This window comes from Aethalodelphis obliquidens, unplaced genomic scaffold (genome assembly GCF_003676395.1).
Source record: "Aethalodelphis obliquidens isolate GAN/ISIS:26980383/991018 unplaced genomic scaffold, ASM367639v1 scaffold5, whole genome shotgun sequence".
Classification (NCBI taxonomy): Eukaryota; Metazoa; Chordata; class Mammalia; order Artiodactyla; family Delphinidae; genus Aethalodelphis; species Aethalodelphis obliquidens.
Genome location: NW_020837949.1, coordinates 34201193 through 34212641, shown reverse-complemented (window position 1 = coordinate 34212641; position 11449 = coordinate 34201193).

Sequence of the window (11449 nt, the reverse complement as noted above, 5' to 3'; positions counted from 1 at the left end):
CAAGGACAGATACCAGGAAGTAGGAATACTGAAATATTTCATCATAGAAGACAACTAGTAGAAATCTTTTTGGAAACTGAGAAATAGACTGGGAGCTGAGAAAATAAATTTACCCTTGAGATGTAGCAGAGAGAAGAATATTTGTCACAGAAGAAGAAAACAAGAATATTCAAAACAACCCATACACTATATCTAATGGGAGATATGGAATTTGAATATAGTACACTATTTTGGGAGATATCTTAAAAGGAAATGAAACCTCATTATTGAACTGAGGAATAAGGTAATGAAAATGATACTCATAAGACTTAAAAGTAGAAAATATCTTTGAAAATTATCCAATAAATGGCCAGAAGAAAATTTCAGGAAAAAAGCGTGGCATCTGCAACAGATTGCCAGGAGGCATGGCGTTTATGAAACAGGAGTTGGGATTCATAAAAAGAAAACCGAATAATATTAAAAGGCAACAGGATAAGAGGGAAAGACAAATTGTGATCAGGAAGGACTGCAAGGATATAAAAATGGAATAGCAGCCCTGAGCAGAAGTGATATTGCAGAAAATAGAATCAGTGATATAAAGGATATATATATATTTTTTGCGGTACGCGGACCTCTCACTGTTGTTGCCTCTCCTGTTGCGGAGCGCAGGCTCAGCAGCCATGGCTCACGGGCCCAGCCGCTCCACGGCATAGTGGGATCTTCCCGGACCGGGGCACGAACCCGTGTCCCCTGCATCGGCAGGCGGACTCTCAACCACTGCGCCACCAGGGAAGCCCTAAAGGATATATTTTAACAGCTCTCCCAGACGTCAAAGGAAAAGGAAAAAAATACACAAAACAATAAGAAATAAAATGATAGATATCTAAGAGAAAGACTGGAAAGCCAGCATATAGATAATTGCTGTGTTTGAAGAAGAAACTAGACCAAACAAAAATGATGCAGTAATTGATGACAAAATATGAGAATAAATCTCCAAGCCAAAGAGAAACTGTGGAACAGATTGAAAGAGGGTCATTTCATTCCAAACCAAATGAATGCAGAGACCCCCAGGCATATCATAGTTAATGTTTTGATCATTAAGAATAAAACCAATTCAATCACCATTCAAGAGGAAAATGGACTACCTACAAAGAAACAAAAAATTTTAGCCTTCAAACTCTCCCCTACAACACTAAATTCCTGAATATTGTAGAATAACAGCTAAGGAATTTTTAATAGAAAAACTATATAATCCAAGAATTTTATAAATACTAAAGTTGTAATTTGTTAGCAAAGGCAAGAGAATAATATTCTTGGAATTCAAATGTACAAAAAAATATGCAGAAATATGATGTTGAAATTATGTGAAGATTAATTCCAACCTACCAGGAGATGAATCAAAATTAAGAGCTTAAGAATTGTGAGGACACTGTGTGCTAAATATTAACCTTGTCTCTCAGCTCTAAACCCAGCTTTCTATAACCAGCTTTATAATTCTGAAGCTCAGACTCTGCAGACTGTATTTCTCCTTTACCGCATGGCAATGCCAATAGGGGGCACTTGAGGGAGATTAGGAAGCTGGAGCAAAGAGGAAGGACTTGTTTCTTCCTGTTTGCTTATTGTTCCTGTCAGCACCTCTCAGAAACATCCCTTCACCTCAGAAAGGGCAGTTGGTTCTAGTAGGCTGCTTCATTCCACATTCCCAGACCAGCCTCATTTTGCCACAGAGGGACCCTCCTCAGAGGTCTGAATCCCATTTTTGGTGGGATCCCTTCTCTGAGAAAATGGAGTGTTGGCAGTAGTCAAGAGTGCCATCTCTTCAGAGGTCAGGGTCCTAGCTCTGCAGGTTCAGATGTTTCCAACATCTCTCTTTTGTTCTTCTGGCTTAGAGTTGGTTGCTGCTTCCTGCCATTACTAATTCACATTGCCTCAGTGTTCTTGTTTGCCTTTTTTAGTCCTCCAGTGCCTGTGTAACAACTTTTCCTATATTACATTCTTTCACTTAAAATAGCTAGTGTGATTTCTATGTTCCTGACTTGACTCTAATATAGTACTTGCTATCACATCAGAATGGGATTGGTTTGTTGTATCCTTGATCTTGAATTCAGCGCTGAGCTCCTGCCAACTGGACATGGGTACATCATGGCACCAGGACTAAACAAATTATCACCTATCACTGGTGGTAATGGAATGCTTGCTGACAAAGTATTTTGGGGAATCAAATAGCTGCTGAACTTGACTGTTACAGAAATAGTATGGCTATAGGACGAAGGAGTCGGAGAGTTCCTTTTGGCTATATTAGAGAACCTACAGAAAGAAAATGTCTATCAGAACTTTAAGTTCCCAGTTCAAGCCAACGTCAGAGAACCAAGGAGATTCTGTGATGACCCTAAAAGAAGCTTTATTTCTTATAGCTATAAGTCCATCCTCATTGAAAATTAGACTCAAGATTTAATTGGATATGTTGCATAATTACAACATAGAATGAATTCAAACTTGCTAAGATTTTCATGCAAAAGTTTTGGCAATTATATTTGGAATATCAAAGTTGAGGACACATTGGGGGACTCAGAGGAAGATGAGACTCTTGAACATCCCAAGGCTCTCTCGGTTTCCCTTAACAGTAGAAGCTATCTGTCCTCCTGTATCTTATCTGAGGATACTAGCTTTCGTGGCTTGAAGACCCAGTAATAAGTTCCTTTGGGGAAGTTGCTCTGCAAGGGGAATCATGATTTTCTCAAGATCCATTCCAACCCTCTTTGTTGTTTCTAGATATAAAACTAGAGTCCCATGTTGGTTATTCCAGGGGGAAAAATGCAAAGGTTAACCTGGGGGGAATATGTATGGGGATGGATTCTAAGGGTCTTAGACCAAATGGAGGAAGGAATATAATGCTGGATTGGACCAAATTTCTTGATATGGGTGCATTTACTGACATTTTGAATTTAATGGAGTAGCTTATGCAGCTGAAAATGGCTTCAACAGTTTACTTGTTTAGATAACCAAGACTTGGATTCAATATTGACCGAAGACCTAAATGTAAGGCTGGGCACTAAAAAACTCTTAGAGGAAAACGTACACAGAACACTCTTTGACATAGATCACAGCAATATCTTTTTTGATCTGCCTCCTAGAGTAATGAAAATAAAAACAAAAATAAACAAATGGGACCTAATTAAACTTAAAAGCTTCTGCACGGGAAAGAAACCATAAATAAAACGAAAAGACAACCTATGGAGTGGGAGAAAACATTTGCAAATGAAGCGACAGACAAGGGATTAATCTCCAAGATATACAAACAGCTTGTGCAGCTCTATGTCAAAAAAACAAACAAAAAATGGGCAGAAGATCTAAATAGACATTTCTCCAAAGAACCCATACAGATGGCCAAAAAGCACATGAAAAGATGCTCAATATCACTAATTATCAGAGAAATGCAAATCAAAACTACAATGAGGTATCACCTCACACCAGTCAGAATGGCCATCATCAAATAGTCTACAAACAGTAAATGCTGGAGAGAGTGTGGAGAAAGGGAACCTTCCTACACTGTTAGTGGGAATGTAAATTGGAACAACCACTATGGAGAACAGTATAGAGGTTCCTTAAAAAACTAAAAATAGAACTACCATATGATCCAGCAGTCACACTCCTGGGCATATATCCAGAGAAAACCATAATTAGAAAAGATACATGCACCCCAATGTTCATTGCAGTACTATTTACAATAGCCAAGACATGGAAGCAACCTAAATGTCTATCAACAGATGAATGGATAAAGAAGATGTGGTACATATATACAATGGAATGTTACTCAGCTGTAAAAAAGAACAAAATAATGCCATTTACAGCAACATGGATGGACCTAGAGATTATCATACTAAGTGAAGTCAGATAGAGAAAGAGAAATATCATATGATATCACTCGTATGTGAAATCTAATTTAAAAATGATACAAATGAACTTATTTACAAAACAGAAATAGACTTACAAATATTGAAAACAAATTTATGGTTACCAAAGGTGAAACATGGGGGAAAGGATAAATCAGTGGCTTGGGATTAACATACACACACTACTATATATAAGATTGATAACCAACAAGGACCTACTGTATAGCACAGGGAACTCCACTCAATACTCTTGTGATAACCTATATAAAAAAAGAATCTGAAAAATAATGAATATATGTATATGTAAAACTGAATCACTTTGCTGTACAACTGAAACTAACACAACACTGTAAATCAACTATACTCCGATAAAATTTAAGAAAACACAAATCTTTAGGGTTATAGGAATATTAGAATAAATTCATCATGGGAAGGAGGAGAGGGGGATGGCTAGGAGTGGTCAAGTATTGAGTAAGGGTGAAAAAAATGGCTCAACCAAGATACCCCTCCCCCACAAGGAGGCCTCCTAACTGTGGCCCCTGTGCTAGGAATACAGATATACACACGAGCATGTTCTGGTATTGAGGGGTCTGGGGGCCAGCAACTCCCTCCAGAAAACTGTAATGCACTGACAGTGCACCAAGCCTGGTGTGGGGAAGGAACATTTCCCCAATGTGGTCAGACAGAGCCTTTGTAATTGCCTATGGTTGGGCCTAAAAGATCACATATAAGATTTTGACCTGGAACTGAGCTTCTCAGAGAACAGTGTTGATCCTCCCAATAGAGATGAGCCAGACACCTGGCTGTAGGTTTATTGTACGCCTTCTGCCTTGGCTGGGGCAGAGATCTGCCCTCATTAGAATACACTCTTATTTTGGATATGGATTTTTTTCCTTGTCCACAAGGCTTCTACAAGCCCCATTATTCATGAGCTTATAAATGCCTTATTCATTGCCGTGGCATAAGCAACACTGTTCCTGGCCCAGGAACTCATTTTGTAGCAAAATAAATGTGGCAATGACTCATGTATATGGAATTCACCAGCATTATCATAAGCCCTGTAATCCAAAAGCATCTGGTTAGATAGTCACCCAATGATCAAGTCATGGCACTAAAGGGGTGATAGTAACCTGACATTTTTGAAGATTAATCTTACACGATGTAGTATATACTCAGAAACAAAGACCAATAGCATTGTTTCTCTCAAAGCCATAATATGTGAATCTAGAACTAACAACACACTTGCAGAATTTTTGCTTCCTCTTCTCCAATTTTGATCTCTGCTGATTAGAGATCTTAGCTTCAAATGGAGAAATGTTTTTCACCAAAGGACACATCAAAGTCATTGACTGGAGGTTGGAAATAGTAATGAGTATTAGTAGCAATTAAAGGGTTGAAATGATTAGATTATATATAAATCTGGGTTTAAAACTAAATGTAATACAGTAATTACTCTTCAATGAAAATCTATATTATTAAAAATATGTAATACCTATAATCAGTATCAGAAATACCAGTAATATTGTCAAAGCTTGAGTAGTGTGTGTGTGGGGAATTATCGGGAAGGGAATAAAATTTTCCTGATTAAAGAAGACTCAAACAGGGGCTTCCCTGGTGGCGCAGTGGTTAAGAATCTACCTGCCAACGCAGGGGACATGGGTTCGAGCCCTGGTCCGGGAAGATCCCACATGCTGCAGAGCAATTAAGCCCGTGTGCCACAATTACTGAGCCTGCACTCTAGAGCTCGCGAGCCATATCTACTGAGCCCGTATGCCGCAACTACTGAAGCCTGCGTGCCTAGAGCCTGTGCTCCACAACAAGAGAAGCCACCACAATGAGAAGCCCACGCACCGCAACGAAGAATAGCCTCTGCTTGTGGCAACTAGAGAAAGCCCGTGTGCAGCAACGAAGACCCAACGCAGCCAGAAATAAAATAAATAAATCTATTAAAAAAAAAAGAAGACTCAAACAATTAAATAAACCTTAAAATGCTCTTGAGAACTTTGATATCTTTTACAAGGATTATAAACTGTACACATTTTCTAAAACATTGGAGAAAAATTTTGAAAACGAATATAAAAGATGTATATAATATATACTCATATATATATAATTATTTTCTTCACATAAAATGAGAGAAATAATAGGAAATAAATATTTACAAATTAAGAATATAAATGATTAACCTAGTAAATGTATATCCCTTTAAATTACAGATGAAATTGGACTTGACCCATCAAATTGGTTCTAAGATTTGATTTTAAAAATTAAATTGAACTACATGTTGTTCTTGAGACATTCCAAGACACACAAAAATTCAAAGTAACACAACAGTCAAATTATGTCAGGCAAGTGTAACCAAACACATAACATGTATTCATATTACATTGAATGTATAATATGTAAAATGAGAAAAAGTCACTTTATCTTATAAGGAGTATAATTCAAAATTATGATATGACTATCATGGACCACTGCATGTGAAAGAAAATTAACATATACATACTATCAATATACATTCTTGTAATGATATATATCATATATCCATTTATATAATATGAACATTATAACAATATTAACATAATATAGTATGTTATACCATATTTATTCCAGCCACTTTAGCTGCTTCAAACTCCTATCTTTTCCTCCTCATCTCATAGAGGACCACGAGGCTCTCCTTGAACTCAAGTTCCCTATGCTGGGAAATTAGGAAATTATCCCTTAGATAAGAGGTCCCCAACCTTTTGGGTACCAGGGACTGGTTTCATGGAAGACAATTTTTCCATGGACCGGGGTGGATGGATGCTTTCAGGGTAGTTCAAGTATATTACATTTATTGTGTACTTCATTTCTCTTATTATTACATTGTAATATGTAATGAAATAATTATACAATTCGCCATAAGCAGAATCAGTGGCAGCCCTGAGCTTGTTTTCACTTGCCACTCACTGATAGGGTTTTGGTATGAGTCTGTAAGCCATTGATTTATTATGGTCTCTGTGCAGTCAAACCTCTCTGCTAATGATAATCTGTATTTGCAGCCACTCCCCAGTGCTAGCATCACCACCTCAGCTCCAATTCAGATCATCAGGCATTAGATTCTCATAAGGAGTGCGCAACCTAGATCCGTCGCATGCGCAGTTCACGGTAGGGTTTGAGCTCCTATGAGAATCTAATACCACCACTGATCTGACAGGAGGTGGAGCTCAGGCAGTAATGCGAGCCATGGGGAGCAGCGGTAAATGCAGATGAAGCTTCACTCGCTTGCCCACCGCTCACCTCCTGCTGTGCAGCCCGGTTCCTAACAGGCCATGGACTGGTACTGGTCTGTGGCCTGGGGGTTGGGGACACCTGCCTTAGACAGAGAACTGGAACAAGCATGTGTTCACCTTGTGAATTTCTCTGCTTCAGAGATTGTGCTCTTGTGCTGCCTACTGTCCAGAGCTTAAAGGAGTTGGTTTGTGTATTTTGTCTAGTTTCATAGTTGTTGTTCTTTTGGTGAACAAGTTCAGTACCAGTTCCTCTGTTCTAGCTAAAGCAGATAATTACCACAAGTGATTTTTATTTTCTTCCTTTTCTTTCTTATTGATATTTTCTTACTGAATATATATATATTTGTAATTATATGTTTTAAATTACCTCAAAAATGTGATGCAAATCAGAAGAAGGAAACAACATCCTACTAAATTTCACAGAAATTAAAAAACACATTTTCTGAGATAATATTGTACTTCATTAGGATATGTTTTTATTTCTCAGCTTTGAATTTTGCTGAACAAGAAAAGAACTAGAAAGGTGATTAAAAAGAAATTAAAAAAACTTGGAAAGGAATAAGGAATATTTCAAATCCCCAGAATAAAATATACTAATGTTTAACCAGTAGCTAATCTATAAAACTTATTTTTTTAACTCTTTGAATTGAGGACTACAGATTTTAAGAATTTGTACATAATGTTAAATATAATCTGAAATACTAATAGGCATAATGATTTCTGTGTGGATATACATCATTCACTTAGCACTCGCCATATGTCAGGCACTGTGCTGTATATACTATAGGTGCATCATGTTATTAATCCTCATCACAACTACAAAATGTAGGCAAAATTATACCCATTTTAATCCCATGAGGAAACAAGCATAACACAGTTAAGGAAGTTACTAAAAGTCATTTCCTTTGGTAAAGTAATTATGTCCTTCTGGAGATATATTAGAATTAATATCTTTATGTGCACATGCACCTGAGGAGGCTAGTGGGAAGGTAACTTACAAGACCTCTAACTCCCTCTCCAGATGGTCCTGTTATTCAATGGATTTCAATATTCCAAATAATACTAATGGAAGCTTCCTTATATTTATACTTAGCAAAAGTACAAAAGGGTTCAAAGTGATTCTAAGACTTAGGCATTAAAGCAGTGACTACATCCATTCTCCTATTACGTTATTCTCAATATACTTTACAGGTGGCCTTGATTATTTTATCTGTTACAAGCTACACAGTATGTGACTCTGCCTCAGGATGAAGAACATGCTTTGGATTCTACAACCACATTAGAAACAGAACAGAAGCACCAGTCTTCTGGTGCTAAATTTATTGTCCAGACTATATGGATAAATATCTCCACATGTGCAAAAGTCAACAATTATTTGGACCAGGACAAGCTGAAAAGGAGTTTCAGAGATGATTGTAGGGAAAAAAAATAAAAGAGAGAGAGATGATTGTAGAGAAACTTGAGTGAGATGATTGTAGAGAAACTTGAGTGAATAAAACCATCATAGTCAGTGGGAAACCTTAAATATCCAGTTCCCAGATGAAGATTTATTAAAACTTTTTCTGACTTTGGCTGATAGAATGAAAAACAGATTAGAGAAAATAATTGTAGGTACTTTTAGAGCCTACATTAATTGGACAATTCTCATAACTCTGTGACATACTATTATGGTCAGCCGCATTTTACTGCTGGAAAAAATGAGAATTAAATGGCATATGATGTATCCAGGGTTATACACCTTGTAGGAGATGAAGCTAAAAGCTGGGTCCAGGTAGCATGTAGTACTCTTAACCACTACACTGTACGGCCCTGAAACTCATTAAATACAGGAATTGATAGATTAAAAATTTTATATCTTTTTCGTTGTTTATGTTATCAACTGAGATAAATTCTAACAATGTTGGGTAGCCACTCTCATGATAAGCTTTCAACTCTCGGTAAATGTTTTCTTAGGCAATTATTTGCTAATCCTTTCTTCCCCAATGGTACCCTGCCCTGATTTCTAGCCTCATTTCTTACTACACTGTCCTACTTTGAGCCGTCTGAGAGCTTCCTGGAACCTATTCTCCAAAAAGCATAGAGAGGAACCCTACTTAGTCTTGATTTATTCCTGTTTTAAAGGTGTTTTAGGTTTGAAAACTTTCAATTATGTCATGAATGGGCAAACCTCTCTTAGGACTAGAAGAGAAAAAATACAGTGATTTTAAATTTTTTGCCTCTTAAAACAAGAAAGAAAGAATAAAATTATTTTTCAATTAAAGGCTCTATCTTGGCCTAAGGAGTTGAGACGTTCAATCTCTGAAGAATTCAGCTTCCCAAGAGTGGGAATGTCAAATTTAGGTTATAGAATTCACTTGAATTAAAGCAAATTAGAAAATGCATAATTTCACTGGATTTATGTCATTTTGTTTTGACAGAAATTTAGTTATATGCAACTTCACGCTTTCTTCGCACCACAGTCACACAATCGTTTCTCATTAAAGTAACTGGATAGTCAACAATTTTTTTTTTTTTGCATCACGGTAATAGTTATTTCAATTAAATTAATCCAATTCCAATCACTGTTTCATTTGGGAAACAGTAGAGTCACTTGCCAAACAGAAAACAAAAATGTGGGGGAAGCATTATATAATTAACTAGGGCATTATGTTAAAAGAAAAACAACAAAAGAGAAGTATATTGGGACATCAGAATACATGTTCCTCTGCCTAGGTAGGTGGTCTTTGATCACTTTTTTCCCTCATTCAGCCATAACCCATGCACCTTCTCTCGGCTTCTCATGTCTCACCTGGTGTTCCCAAGCCAATTCTGGCAGAGGCGGGTAGAAATTAAGGCTCCTTAGTAATAGCTTTCCCATTCCCCAAGTCATGTGACCACATAATACGTCATTCAAACTTTGATGTTTTGTCTAGGACAATTCTAAATGGAATGGGACTCTGAGATAATAGGCAAAACGAGGACAAACCCGGACTGTCCCAGGCAAACCCTGCAATTTTGTATTGTACAATTTTGCATTGCATGGGACCTACCATGTGCTGTTAAAAGTCCCTCACTGATCCCTCTGGGAATTTGGTTCCGTTAGTCTCAGTGACTAGATATTTATGTTGCTTCCAAGTCTCAGTTCTTTTCATCTCCATTTTGTCAGCTTAAGCCATTAATACTGAGTTTTTGCCTTGACCTTTACCCTCAGATTTGGTCCAGGCACTTTATGTTCAGTGCCAACATCTTGCTGGGAACCTCAGCCTAAGAACTTGCCATCTTGCCTTAAACTCAATAATCTGCTTTTGCACTAGAACTTTATACATAAGTACGAACCCAGAGGCTGAGACCTGTCCCCTCTGACTAGTCACTTGCCTGAGACTTGAAGCACTGTGTATCCTGGTTTCTGTTGTTATTGTACTTTTTTTTTTTAACATTTTTATTGGAGTGTAATTGCTTTACAATAGTGTGTTACTTTCTGCTTTATAACAAAGTGAATTAGCTATACATATACATATATCCCCAATCTCCTCCCTCTTGCGTCTCCCTCCCACCCTCCCCATCCCACCCATCTAGGTGGTCACAAAGCACCGAGCTGATCTCCCTGTGCTATGTGGCTGCTTCCCACTAGCTATCTATTTTACATTTGGTAGTGTGTGTAACTCCATGCCACTCTCTCACTTCGTCCCAGCTTACTCTTCTCCCTTCCCATGTCCTCAAGTCCATTCTCTATGTCTGCATTTTTATTCCTTTCCTGCCCCTAGGTTCTTCAGAACCTTTATTTTCTTTCTGATTTACTTCACTCTGTATGACAGACTCTAGGTCCATCCACCTCACTACAAATAATTCAATTTCGTTTCTTTTTATGGCTGAGTAATACTCCATTGTATATATGTGCCACATCTTCTTAATCCATTCATCTGTCGATGGACATTTAGGTTGCTTCTATGTCCTGGCTATTGTAAATAGAGCTGCAATGAATGTGGTGGTACGTGACTTTTGTGTGTGTGTGTGTGGTACGCGGGCCTCTCACTGTTGTGGCCTCTCCCGTCGCGGAGCACAGGCTCCGGATGGGCAGGCTCAGCGGCCATGGCTCACGGGCCCAGCCGCTCCGCGGAATGTGGGATCTTCCCGGACCGGGGCACGAACCCGTGTCCCCTGCATCCACAGGCAGACTCTCAACAACTGCGCCACCAGGGAAGCCCCCTACTCTAATTCTTACCCATCATTTTTTTAGTAAGTTTCTATCAAATATTTCTCTCTCTCTCTCTCTCTCTCTCACACACACACACACACACACACACACACACACACACACACACACAC